This window comes from Notamacropus eugenii, chromosome 4, assembly GCF_028372415.1.
Source record: "Notamacropus eugenii isolate mMacEug1 chromosome 4, mMacEug1.pri_v2, whole genome shotgun sequence".
Lineage (NCBI taxonomy): Eukaryota > Metazoa > Chordata > Mammalia > Diprotodontia > Macropodidae > Notamacropus > Notamacropus eugenii.
The window spans coordinates 212,593,401-212,608,505 of record NC_092875.1 but is presented as its reverse complement, the minus strand read 5'-3'; the positions used below and the strand labels follow the sequence as shown (position 1 = coordinate 212,608,505).

The 15,105-nt window shown below is 35.5% G+C and overlaps 1 pseudogene; it reads left to right on the top strand.

Annotated features, from left to right (window-relative positions):
* The first annotated feature begins 3,190 nt into the window (after positions 1 to 3,190).
* On the top strand, positions 3,191 to 11,973 carry LOC140502419 (tyrosine-protein phosphatase non-receptor type 11-like; annotated as a pseudogene).
* The last annotated feature ends 3,132 nt before the right edge of the window (positions 11,974 to 15,105 follow it).

The following is a 15,105-nucleotide window of genomic DNA, read 5'->3' as shown; positions in this document are numbered from 1 at the left end:
AGGTTGTTGTTGAAAATATACAAGCATATTAATGCCTCACTTTAAAATGACTGTAGTAGATTATTTAGAATGTGAAACATCAATATTTTGAGAAACTAAGTAATTAACCTTACAATTTTTTTAAAAAATTGTGTTGCATTTATACTGCCTGGGTTATTATAGCTTTAAAATGCATTAAGACTTTTGGGATACATCGTACAAAATTCAATATATATAGATCTTAAGTGGCGATATTTTATGACCTTCCTAAGTATTGTTATATTCATTTTGAGTATTAAATGCTGGAAACATTGGCTTTATTTCCTCTTTCCATCAGCAGTTCTGCCTGGTTTGGATTTTGCAAAACATGATATACCTCTTCTTCCCCCTTTACAGCTTGTTTTTGTGACTGGTACATAATACTGTCTTAATAAATGTTTATTGAATTCAACTGAATTGAATTGGTTCATAGTGGTGAAGAGGCTTACCCAAAGTAACATGACTGATAGATAATAGAACCAAGATTCAAACCCATATCACCTAATTGAATTCAATTATCTGAAAAGTGTGTCATTCTAAAGAATAATGTCATTCAAATGTTCATCCAACAAATATTTATTGAGAACCTACTGCTAGGAAGGCAGAGTTTTAAATACTTGTCAGATATTGTGTTGTAACATTGCAAATCCTAAAGGGTTATATACCCTTAAATCCATTTAGACATAACTCTTGCTCCACCTGGTTCACTTCTCTATTTCAATATGTAGCATAGTCTCTCCTTCCTTTAGGCCCCAGCATCTTGGATACTTGATCAATCTGTTGCTAACAGACCCTGATCATCATTTAGGATTGTGCAAGTGGATCACAAAATCTGACCTGAACTCTGCTTCCTGGACATCTGGAGGCTTTTTCTGACCTTTGGTGATATTACAGCTATCTATGTGTATGTTTCAGCCCCTTACTAGTCTATAAGCTTCATGTCTTCCATAAACTGCCCCATTATCTAGCACGATACTTCACTGAAGGCATTGCATAAATGTATGTTGAATTTGATTGATTGACCAAGTTTTTCATTTTTATCCATGACTTTTTAGTAAAGGCATTGCATCTTTTCTATTTACTCTTATTTTTTTTTTCTAATACTATTCAGCAGAGTAGAATTAGCATGTGACATTTGTCTCAGAACATATCCTTAGACACACAATTCTATAGACTAAGCTAGGGGTGGGTTTTCTTACTAGAATTAGCTTTTCCTATACATGTGTATATATATCTATAGATAGATAGATAGATATCTATATCTGCCTATCTATCTATCTGTATCTATCTATCTATCTATCTATCTATAATATATATATCTATATCTATATATCTATACATCTATATCTATCTATCTATCTAACTATCTATCTATCTATCTATCTATATCTATATCTATATCTATATCTATCTATCTATCTATCTATCTATCTATCTATCTATCTATCTATCTATCCATGGAAAATAAATAGAGGTCTGTGAAAATGTCTCCACTCTCCTAGGAATATAAAGGATCAGTTTTATCTTTCCTAGTCCAAAATCCAGAAGAGTTGATCAAGGAGAAAATACAAAGGCTTACAACACAGAGGGGGAAAGTACCCTGCCACCAGATACTACAGGTTGGAGCCTTTCAGTGAATGGATTCAGATTTGATCTTGACCCCTTATTTTTAAGAGGCATACCTCTGCTATACCGTCCATTGGATAGTGATGTGCCATGTTCATTTTAACCATTAGAGAGATACATAATTTTCCAGCACTTAGAGTGCCACAGTAAAATTTGGGAAGTGGAATGGAGGTTAAATTTGGGGTGATGGGTCAAGAAGGCCCTTATATGACATAAGATCCTGATGTTCTGAAGCCATTTCAGGTACTTGAGTAATTTCTGCAGCTTCATTGATACAGTAATTATTTTAGCTCAGATTCTAGACTGGAAGACCTAGGTTTACTTCCTCCATCTGATGCTTATTATTGTACTTAGGTGAACTTGGAGAAATCACTTAAACTCCCTGGACATTAATTTTCTGGTATGTAAAATGAGGGGGTTGGAAGAAATGTCCTCTGTGAGGCATCTTCCAACTCAAGCTCTGTGATTCTTTTTATAGTGATATGTATGAAGATGAATTAACAAGTACTTCTTTGTGAAAAAATTATTAAAATCTTACTCATTTTCATTGATGGAAGACTAATTAACATTTATTAAAAAGAAGTACACTGTAAAATACTAAATAATTAATTGGAATTACTTATATTTACATAGAATAATTTATAATAGATTAACATAACATGGGCCTATAGAAATACTTAAAGAACCTATATCAGTACTTCATTAATTTGATAAGAATGCTTTGTAATTGCTCTATTCTTCAAATGTTATTATAAATGTAATAAAATAGTCTGTTATCCTACATATAATAATAATTTTTCTTAGAATCTGATTTGCATTATGATTTTACTTAGCAAATTCTTTTTTGAGGTAGTTCCAAACTAAATTTCTTACTTTTCCTTTCTGTATTACTAATTCTTACTTAGCAAAAGCTGAATTAATGACATCACATTGCACATTCATATGATTTAGAGCTGGAATAACCAGAAACCAAGAGGCTAAGTTGAATAAAATGTCATAGAAGTGAAAAGAATTGGCATGTGATTATCATTTTAAAACATCTAGAGAATGTGGAGGGTGTCACAGGAGTGGAGATAGTAAGTTATTACCTCCTTTTGGAGAAGAGGAGAAGAACTAGCCAAGGGGAAAGTCTTAAATTTATGGACTAGTGAGTCTGAATTTGATTCATAGCAAAATTCTACAACATATTGTTAAAGAAATGACTTAATGAGTACTGAACATGACTTTATCAAAGAATGAGTTATAATAGAATAACTTTAATTCCCTTTTTCATAGGATTACTGGAGTGGTAGCTCTTGGAAATACCACAGACAAAATATTCTGGATTTCAGCAAGGTATTTGATGAAAATTCCTCATGACATTCTTGTGGGCCACCAAAATGATTTTGACATGATTGTACATTTAGATGAATTCAAAATGGTTTGAAGGAAGAGATACTCTCCTTCTCCCTGATCCCCGCCACTCCAAAGCTATCATTTTTTTTCAGACTGAAGAGAAGTTCTAGTAGAGCTGTCCATTTTGCTGTGCTATTATACATTTTAAACGATGACTTTGATAGGAATATCATTGGAATGCTTATTGAATCTGCAGGAAACACATTTGGGAGGTACTGATACTACAAAATGACAGAATCTGGATTTTGATAGGCTAAAAAAACCAAAAGCCTAAGTCTAATGACATTAAATTTAACTATGGATAAACTTGAAGTGATATACTTCAGTTCAAGAAATCAGTTGTACAAATACTAAATGGGGAAAACATGGTTAAATAACAGGTTTTGTGGGGAAGAAAACTATGAATTTTAATTGATTATTAGTGTAATTAAAATGAGTATAAAATGATATGGAGCCCAAAAATAAGTTAATATAACTTTCATATGCATTAGTAGAGGTATAGTGCCTAGAACACAAGGCAGTTGTTAGACCCATTGTACTCTGTATTGATCAGGCTGTTTATGGAGTTTTAAAAGGAGGACGTTGACAAACTACATGTTCAGAGGATAGCACCTAAAAGGTGATAGAACTAAATAATATACCATGCAACAAATTTCCCTTCAATTTGAGATATTATCTCTGAAGAAAGGGAAGACTATGGGGAAACCTGATATCTGTATTCAAATGTTTGAAAGGCTATGATGTGGAAGTCTTGTTCTCCTTGACCCTAGATAGAAGAATCATTAGCAATGGGCAAACATTGCAGACAGATTTTGCTTAAGTAAAGGAAATAACTAATAACAATTAGCACTTTTAAAATGGAATTTGATACTAATGGACTGTGATTTCTCCATCATTTAATATCTTCAAGTAAAGATTCATGACCACTTACTTGTCATGAATTAATTTTTGGAGGGCATTCCTGTTTATTGTTGGATTGGACCAGATAACTTTAGAGTTTCTTTTCAGCTTGGAGTAAACTTGATTATGTGATTTTCGTCCTTCTGAAATATAAAGTCTTGCTGCCTAATAAGGATGAATGTCTTCCTTTAGGGTTTTTAGCAGTAATGATGATTGTGTCAGGGACCTTACTTTAGAATCTGCTAAAAATTAGTTATCCTGATAAAAGTTAAGATCTATATTGTGCTCTATTAATTTGGTTGTTATTTCTTATTTTTCCATTTATGCAATTTAATTGAGGTGTATGAAATGTTAAAATAGTAAATTAGTTAAAATAAATTAATTAAACTATCAAGACTGACTCTAAATTTGTCATTCATAAGCTTTTATTTTTTTGTATCACATATACACCAGCCTATCATAACTATCTCTCCTATTCCCCAAACAATTAAATTACTTTTAAAAAATGACAGCATTATCAAGAACAAAACATTATTTACTTATTTGCTTCCTGGTGGATACTGTTATGTAAGACACTTTCTTTACCCTTGAGGAGCTTATAATCAAATATTTGGAAGTTTGGAAGGCATTACATACATAAGAAATGATGAATGACAGTGGAAGGGAGCATAGCTTGAATATTAAGCAAGTGATAAAAGTTTGTACTGTAAGAATTTGGAGGAGGGAAGGAAAGATCATTGAAACTTTGGAAATACAAAGAAGGAAGTAAAATAACTTTTTTTAACCAGATCTTTGATTTCCATAGTGTGGAAAGCTTCATTTAAAGGAATTCCCCCCTGTCAGTTCAGAGCTGCAAGTGTTGTGCAGTTTATAACCTTCAGTATGGTTGGCTAGGGCACTGAGAGTTTAAAGACTTGCTCAGGATCACATAGACAGCGTGCGTCAGACCAAAGCTTTGAACCTGGGTCATTCTGACTCTGAGATTGACCATCCAGTGACATCAAGTCTCTGAAAATTGAATAAATGAAGGAAATTTTTTCATTGCTTTGTACACAAAAGAAGTATTTTCTCTGGTCATTCCATTCTCGATAGCAAAACCTATTTCTTAGATTTCTTATAACTAAAAAAATGATTTTCCTGAAAATTTCAACAAAACGTAAATACTTCGTGATGTATTTTAAATGCAATAATGAAAATGGAAACTTTCATATTGTAAAAAAACAAATTAATAACACAACATAATTCATCTTTTGAAGGAAAGAGGAATTTCTGTAGTAATAAAGTCAGTTTTAGAAAGTGTGAGTGAAAAATGGAAGGTGAAGGGAAATTCTGGTATAAAAATATAAACAATGACTGAAATATACATAATACTGTAAAGTTTGCAAAGCATTTTCTTGTATATGCTTTATACTTGAAAATTAAACCTCATTTTTATATGCCAGTCACTGATTACATGTTTTGGTGATCAACACCACATGTGGAAAGGATTAAATATCATTCTTAAAAATTACAGAGAAAATCATTCAGCATATTGTATTTTGATGTTTGACCTCACTAATATAGACAATCATTTCACTTCTTCAAGCTGCAGCCTATCTCATGTTCTCCTGCTTTCTAAAAGCTTGTTTAACTTATTATAGTTGAACTCAGCAGTCTACCTATTTTATTCAAATTTTTCTATCTGAACTTTTTAATGTGCTTTCAGTTTGAAACCACATTTTCATAGCAGTTAGGATTTTATGAAAACATAAGTTCATTTAATTATCTGTGTTATGTAAGCTGAACTGCAAAGATTGAACATTTATTTTTCCCCTCATGTTAATTTTTCTTTTTTACTTTTGAACAATCTATTTTGTTGTTTTACAAAAGTTTCCAATTTCTCTGAGTCAGTTTTGAAGATGCTAACATGGAACTTTACAGTTCTGTCCCTTACGTGTACATTTTAGTTTTCAAAAAGGGCAAAAAAAGAATATTTGTATTTAGAAGTGAGAAAATCAACTTAAGAAGAAACACAGTATCTTAAATAAAAATACTCAAGACGAGACTTTTTGAAGCAACTGAGATGTATAGAGAAATCTATTTCAAGAAGAGTTAAAAATAATTATGGCACATTGTAGTCCGTCAACTCCTTGACATATGGCTGTTGTCAGGGGTTTAAACATTATAACTAAGAAAATATAAATCAAATAGCTGTTTGGGGACTATGGGAAAGTTATACAAGGACTGTTGGAATCTTTACCTGATGAGTAGATTATTTGAGTATCGTATCATAAGCTAAATATGATTCACTAAATTTAAGAAGGTCCAGTTTGATGAATCAGAAGTTATGAGAGAAAGAAGGCAAACTGAAGATAAATGGGTAATCAGAAGTAGCTAAATACAAGAAGAGCTGGAAGAAGCTGGGAACAGAAAACACAATAGGCAAAAAAAACATCTTCTAAAATAAGGGAGCATATAGAGGTTGATAGGAGCTCAACAAAGCTGATGGCCAATCTTGACAGCTGATTTAGAGAAGCTGTTAGCATTGGGTTGTTGAGTCGTATCTGACTCATTATAGCATTTAAACTTTTCTTGGTAAAGATATTAAAGTATTTTCCATTTCCTTCTCCAGCTCATTTTGCAGGTGAGAAAACTGACGCAAACAGGTTTAAGTGACTGTCCAGGGTCACATATCTAGTAAGTGTCTAAGGCTGGATTTGAACTCAGATCCTCCTGAGTCCACACCCAGAACTCTCCGCATTTCATGACCTAGCTGCCTGTGCATTTTAGCTGCTTGGAATCTCATTGGAAAAAAGCCAAATCTTCTGCTATTTGAAAAGCTGTCTGATCTGATTGTTCTCTAGTAACATTTACAATCCACTTAAGGGAAACTCTCAAGGGTGCTTGTCCTGCCCTTTACCATCATCTATAGCTTAAGAGCAGGAGAAGGGAAAGGGAAGAAGATAGGCTTTTTGTTGTTTTGCTGGATGGTATGCTCATAGATTTTTGCAAAAAGGACATAACATTTTCTCAACACCCTGACAAGGGAGATTTAACTAAATGAGCTTGAGCTTGCTTAAGTGTCCCATCAATGGTAAATAAACAGCTTTGCTTAATAGGAGAATTTGAGAACCAAGAAAAGAATAGTTAACAGAGAAATAGTTTTGTCAGTATTTAGAACAGTGCCTAGCACATAGTAGATGTTTAATGAATGATTGATTCTCTAGCAGGTGGTATGATGCTTCAACAGTCAATCCATAAACGGTTATTAAGCATCTACTATGTGCCAGCTATTTCACTGGGATACAAAGAAAGACAAAAGAACTGTTTCTCAAGGAACTCACAGTCTAATTAATTGGAGAGAGAACATGTACAGAAGTGTGTGCAAACAAACTATATGCAGAATAAATTAGAAATAATCAGGAGAGGAAAGACACCAAAAATAAGAGGGATTGGGATAGGCTTTCTGCAGAAGGTGGGATTTTTAGCAGGAACTTGAAAAAAATCAAAGAAGCCAAGGGACAAAGGATGAGAAGGGAGAACATTTTCATGGGAGATAGTCATTGAAAATGCATGAAATCTGGAGAGGGAGGATCTTATATGAACTGAGGATTTTATATTTGACCTTGGAGATGATAGGGAGCCACTGGAGTTTACTGAAGACCGGGACGACGTAGTGATACTTCAATTTTAGAAAGGTAATTTTTTGACAGCTGAATGGAGGATAAAGTACAGCTGTGACAGACTTGTAGCAGGCCAGACAACCAGTAGGCTATTGCAATAGTCCAGATGTGAAAATGATGAAAGACTGCACCAAGGTGATAGCAGTGTCAGAAGAGAGAAGGGGGCTTATGTGAAAGACATTATGAAGGTAAAATCTACAGGGCCTGGTAGTAGATTAGGTGAGAGTCAGGAATTGATGATGACACCTAGGTTGTGAGCCTGGGGTTCTGGGAAGATGGTGATATCTTTAATAGTAATAGAAAAGTTTGGACATGTTGAGCTTAAGATGTTTATAGAACATCCAGTTTAAGATGTCTAATTGGCAATTAGACATATGATAATGCATAGGAATAGGTTAGGGTTGTGTAAGTAGATTTAAGAATTGATTGACTTTCTTCCAATGAGATTCCAGCATGAGATCATCAAGTGAAATAGTATAGAGGGAGAATAGAAGCAGTCATAGGACAGAGCTCTGTGGGACACTCACAATTATCAAGCATGTCTTGGATGAAGATCCATCAGAAGAGACTGAGAAAACTAATCAAATAGGTAGGAGGAGAACCAGGAGAGAATATTATCACACACACAACAACAACAACAACAACAACAACAACAACTTAGAGAGGAGAACATCAAGGAGAAGATGATTAGCAGTTTCAAAGGCTGCAGAGAGATCAAGGAAGAAGATTCAGAAAGAGCCATTAGATTGGCAATTAAAAGCTTGTTAGTAACTTTTGAGAGAACCCCTTTTGGTTGAACGCTGAGATTCATAGAAAAACTAGAGTTAAGAAAATGAGAGGAAAGGACGTGGAATTCAAGGAGTTCAGTTTTGTGAAATGAATGAGCTATATGGGATGACAGATCAAGTAAGATTTTTTTAAGGATGGGGGAGATATGGACATGTTTGCACATCAAGGACTTTAGTTTGGAATTATGAGTTGACCTAGGCACAAGAATTTCCCCACTCATGTGCCTCATTGCTAACATAACTCAAGTCCCAAAACTCATTGCAGGAGGAGAGGAGGTCTATCGCTACTTCTTATGCATGGGTCCAGCATTGATCTATATGGAGAAGAAGAGAATCCTGTACCAATGAGCTTTGGAAGTTAGATTATATTGGGTTTATTTGTCTGCCCACTTTCCCCCATGGATACTATGTTCATTAATGGACAGTGTAATCAAGGTTTATGAAAGTAATGTTACAGTTTTTTGATGGTATGGTGGAAATTAGTGTGTTTCTTTAACCTTGATACATTTATCAAGTGAAAAACATATATTAGTTGTTTAGTAAATGTAAACATGGCCTGAGTACCTACACAGGAATTCAGTTCCAATTTGTGGTCATTCCCTTTGGGTTCTCTATGAAACAGAAGATGAAAGCATAAAAGTCAAGGATCCTTGCAGTTTTGTGGTAGAAGTCATTGCAAGCAAATACCTTAAAAAAAATTCTTTTCATGAAAGTAGACAAGCATTTCTTAGTCTCCTTTGCTCCACCCCCATGTCTCAACTTGAACAGAAGGGAGACTTTGTGAGAGTTTCCAGGAATCTGAAGAATCTGTACTTCCTCATTCACATCCTAGTATCATTCTCCCATGATAGCAGCAATATCTAAATCTGGCAGCAGTGACATAGGTGTCACCCAATTCTTTACTCTCTCTCACCTAATCTGCAGGCTTTCATCACTTTCACATCTGGATTAGTGAAATAGCATGCTGGTTGGCTGACCTGCTACAAATCTGTCACAAGTCCATTTTAGCCTCCATTCAGTTGTCAAAATTATCTCCCTAAAGTTCAGGTATGATGATGTCATTCCCCCTATTCAGTGAACTCCAGCAATTAATTATCACTTCCAGGATCAAACATAAAATACTACTAGAGTATATACTATAGCAGCATGACCTTTAGGAAGACTTGATAGCTCTGTGTCACACTGAAATATCACAGAAGGACTTTGTAGAGGAAGAACTCTTACTTCAAGCTTTCCATACTTTAGGAATTTCCAGCTTTAAAGCTATTTGGAGGGAAAATGTTTATTTTTTTGATCCAATGCAATAGTATATCTTAAGCCTTTTGGAAATTGTAAAGTGGTTCTATACTATCACAAATTATAAACCCAAATTGTTGGAGATACAAAAAAAGTGAAAAAGCAGGCCCTGAACTCAAATAATTCACATTTTAATGAGGTGGATACCATGCACGAACAAAATGCATACACTATAAAATGGGGCTCGTGCATTGGCCAATCTAAAATGTGCCTAAATTGTGATTTCTTGTTTTTCCTCATATGTAATTTCATCATTGAAAAGGTAAAGGAGGGAGGCATGAGGGAGTGGAGCAGAGGCGCTTGCGGGTAAAGGGGGGGCGACTCTACTCTCGTCTCTGGGATCCCGAGGCCTGGATGGTGGCAGGAATTCTGCCGGCTCCACGCTAACCCTAGGCCCAGCCTGGCCTGGCTCCTGAGGAAGTGGTTACGAGGAGGACCCGGGAACAGGAAGAATATGACATCCAGGAGAAGGGTTTCACCCAAATATCACTGGAATGACAGCAGAAAATTTGCTGCTGACACTAGGTATTGATGGCAGCTTTTTGGCCAGGTCCAGTAAGAGTAATCAGGGAAACTTCACGCTTTGTGTTAGGCGCAATGGTGCAATCACTCACATCAAGATTCAGAAAGGTGGTAACTATTAGGACCTGTATGGCAGGGAGAAGCATGCCACGCTAGCTGAGTTAGTGCAGTATTACATAGAGCATCATGGACATTTGAAAGAAAAGAACAGTGATGTTATTGGGCTCAAATACTCGCTGACCCATGCAGATCCTGCCTCAGAAAGGTGGTTTCATGGGCACCTCTCTGGGAAAGAAGCAGAGAAGTTACTGAGAAAGGAAAAAAAAACATGGAAGCTTCCTGGTGCGGGAAAGCAGAGCCACCCAGGAGACTGTTCTCTCTGTGCGCACGGAGGATGATGAGGGCGAGAGTAAAGATGGCAAATCCAAAGTGACGCATGTCATGATTCGCTGCCAGGATCTGAAGTATGATGTTGGTGGAGGAAAGAAGTTTGATTCTTTAACAGACTTTGTGGAGCATTACAAGAAAAACCCCACAGTGAAAACTCTGGGTACAGTGCTACAGCAGAAGCAGCCCCTTAACACAACGTGTATCAGTGCTGTAGAGACTGAAAGCCATTTGAGAGAATTAAGCAAATTAGCTGAGACCGCAGATAAAGTTAAAAAAGGCACTTGGGAAGAATTTGAGACTCTACAACAGCAGGAATGCAAGCTCCTATATAGCTGTAAAGAGGGTCAGCGGCCAGAAAATAAAAACAGAAACAAATAGAAGAACATCTTGCCTTTTGATCATACCAGTTCTGCATGATGGGACCCCGATTGAACCATTTTCGGATTACATTAGTGCAAACATTGTCATGCCTGAATTTGAGACCAAGTGCAACAATTCAAGCCCCAAAAGAGTTATATTGCAACCCAAGGCTGTCTGCAGAACACAGTGAATGATTTCTGGAGACTAGTGTTCCAGGAGAATTCCTAAGTTATTGTCATGACGACAAAAGAAATGGAGTGAGTCGAGAGTAAATGCATCTAGAACTGGCCTGATGAATATGCTCTAAAGGAGTATGGGGCTATGCGTGTTAGCAACGTCAATGGAAGCGCCACCCATGACTATACGCTAAGAGAAGTTAAGCTCTCCAAGGTTGGACAAAGGAACATGGAGAGAAGTGTGACAGTATCATTTTAGAACCTGGCCTGATCACGGTGTGCCCCCTGATCCTGGGGGTCTTCTGGACTTTTTAGAAGAGGTCCATCACAAGCAGGAGAGCCCTCCTGATACAGGCCCTGAGGTGGTACATTGCAGTGCTGGGATCAGCAGGACAGGAACTTTCATTGTGATTGACATCCTTATTGATGTTATTAAAGAGAAAGGTGTGGATTGTGACATTGACGTTCCCAAGACCATTCAGATGGTGAGATACCAGAGATCAGGGATAGTCCAGACAGAAGCCCAGTACAGATTTATCTACATGGCCGTGTAGCATTATATTGAGGTGATATAGCCACAGAATCGAGGAGGAGCAGAAAAGCAAAAGAAAAGGGCATGAATATACAAACATTAAATATTCCCCAGTGGACCACACAAGTGGAGATCAGAGCCCTCTTACAACCTGCACCCCGACACCACCTTGTCCAGAAATGAGAGAAGATAGTGCTAGAGTATATGAAAATGTGGAATTGGTGCAGCAGGGGAAGAGTCTTAGATGAGAAGACCCACCAAGGTTTCAGCTCAGAGCTGGATATAACTATTCCTCCCCACCCACAAAACGTCAAGAAAGAAACAAGGACTTTCATGTAAAGAATGAATTTGGAAGGTTTACATTCTGACTGTTTAACTTCTGCTCATAAGCAAAGTGTAGACACGTATAATGACCATGATTTTCTCTCTCAACAATGCCTGATTTACAATTGCTTGTTTTTTAGATAAGAAGAAATCATCTCTACAATGCGAACTATGTTATATTTTATAAAATTTTATTTTAAATTGAGGAAACTACTAAATTTTCATTTTCACATTTTGAAAAAAAAGAAAAGGTAAAGGGATTGTTATGGGGAACTAGTATTCTGGACTGAATTCTGAGAAATATATAAGAATTGGTTGTTAAAGTGGAGATGACAGAACTACAAGGAACTGACCCTGGCAGCTTAAAGTTCACAACAGATGAGGAGGAAAATGGTGAGCATAATCTGAGGTGTGCCTAAAGCTGAAGGAGAACAGATTTCAAAGAGTTCAGGAATATAAGAAAGATCTCATGGTCTGAGACTGTAAAAAAAAATAAGTTTAAAGAAATGGTAAGCTCTTAAGAGCAACATTGCAATGCTTCTGTTAAGAGAGAATAAAATGAATTGTTGAAAGGACTAGACATAGCTTCAGGGGTAGAATAGAGCCTAGTTTATAGTTTAAAAATATATATGCATAAGGTGGATGCCAGGGCAAGTAACTGAAAAATAATATAATAAAGTGAGATGTTTTCCTGAGAATACGTCAGAAAAGCTAAAACTGAAAATTGAAATACACTGTAAGGAAAATTGAACAGACTTAAAATCTATATTTGGAAGTAGAGGAGCAAGGACAAGGTAGGCCCGCTGTTCAAGACAGAGGTGAATGGCCTGTGTGATAATCATACAGAATTGAGAAAACTAGAACTGTTCAGCTACTGTGTTACTTCTGTTTTTCTAACTTCAAAAATAGTATTTGAACCAGAAAGAATAGGGGAAAAATTAACAAGAAATTGGATAATAAGATAAATGAAGAGACAATGAGAGAACACACAGTTGTATTCCTTACATTGCCTAATTTGGATCAATTACAATGATAGGTATTTATGCAATTGCTAACTTATATAATTTATGTAGGTGTTAAATACCTACTTGATGAGTGATGGAGAATTGTAAAAGTGCTACAGAACTTTCAGAAAGTGAAAGAAAGTAGGTGCTATGAGTTATAAACCAGTTACCTTGATGTCAGTTAATGATAAAACTGTGACATAGATTCATTTTAAAAAATCTTTTAAAGATTTATTATTTATTTTAAATATTCTTTTCTTTTTACATTCTGAGTTCAGATCTATGGATAAAAGTAGCATTTATGACCAAGCAAGAGATAGAGAGCATTATGAGATGCAAAATGCATAATTTTGATTATATTAAAATGGTTTTGGCATAGATAAAACTAAACAATAGAGATCAGAAGGAAAGCAGAAAGCTGGAGAAAAATTACAGCAAGTGTCTCTGATAAAGGCCTCAAATACACAGAGAACTGAGTCAGATTTATTAGGTTACAAGTCACTCTCAAATTAATAAATGGTCAAAGGATATAAAGTTTTAAGAAGAAATCAATGCTAATAATAGTCATATTAAAAGAAAAGCTGCTCCATATCACTAGTGATTAGAGAAATGCAAATTAGAACATCTCTGAGGTACCACCTCACACCTATCAGATTGTCTAACATGACAGAAAAGGAAGACAATAAATGCTGGAAGAGATGTGGGAAAATTGGGACACTAATGCACTATGGATGGAGTTTTAAACTGATCCAACCATTCTGGAGAACAAGGTGGTGCTATGTCCAACGGGGTATAAAAGTGTGCATAACCTTTAATCCAGACTATTAGGTCTGTACCCAAAGAGATTAAAAGGGAAGGGCAAAAGATCTACTTGTACAAATATATTTATAACAGCTCTTTTTGTGGTGGCAAAGAATTGGAAATTGACGGAATATCCATCAATTGAAAAATGGCTGTACAAGTTGTAGAACATGATTGTGATGAAATACTTTTGTGCTATGAGAATGACAAGCAGGATAGTTTTAGAAAAAGAACCTGGAAAACCTTATATAAGCTCATGCAGAATGAAGTATGCAGAAATAGAACATTGTTCATAGTAACAGTAACATTGCACAATGATCAATTGTGAATGATTTAGCTGTTCTCAGCAACAGAGTGGTCCAAGACAATTCCAAGGACTCATAATGAAAAAAAAAAAAAAAGCTATTCATCTCCAGAGAAAGAACTGATGAAATGTGAATGAATACCAGAGAACACTATTTTTCACTTAAAAAAACTTTCTACTTTAAAAAAGAGTTCCTTTATCCCCAGTCAAAAATCCATATTGACAGATGCTAGTTTAGAGTGAGGTGGTCTCTTCTGCCTCCTTCCCTACTGGAATAATCAGAAGATGTATTGTTAGCTATGTAATTATCAACGAAAGTAGGGAGTAGAGGGTATCCTGTGGCATTCTTCTCCCTATCTATTACTAGTTAATGCTCAGAATCATTAAACCACAAGTTTAACAAGTATGAGAGTAATTGAGGATACTGTTATATATAAGATACCAGCTAATATTAATATTAATACATGATGAAAGAGTTATTAAACTGCTGTACTCTTTGAGTTGGAAATATCACTACTTGGTCTATTACCAAGATGATTATGGAAAAAAAGAAAAAGAACCTGAATATTCTAAAATGTAGCAGCTTTCTTTGTGGTGGCAAAGAACTTGAAATTGTGGGGATGTCTACCAGTTGGGAAATGGCTGAACATGTTATGGTATATGATTATGATGGAATATTGCTATGCTAGAAAAAAAATGATGACTGATGATTTTAGAAAAACATGGACAGTCTTGCATGAAATAATAAAGAACATAATGAGCAGAACCAAGAGGACTTTGTATACAGTGACAACAATATTATTTTTAGAATATCTTTGAGAGAATAAGTCATTCTGAGTATTATAAATACCCAAATTAACTACAGAGGACTTATGAAGGAAGACATATCTGCATCCAAAGAAAGAACTGATAAATAGAAGTATGTACAGAATGATTTTACATATATATGTGTATATATACATATATATGTATACATACACACCTGTATTTGTGCCAAATGGTAGCCA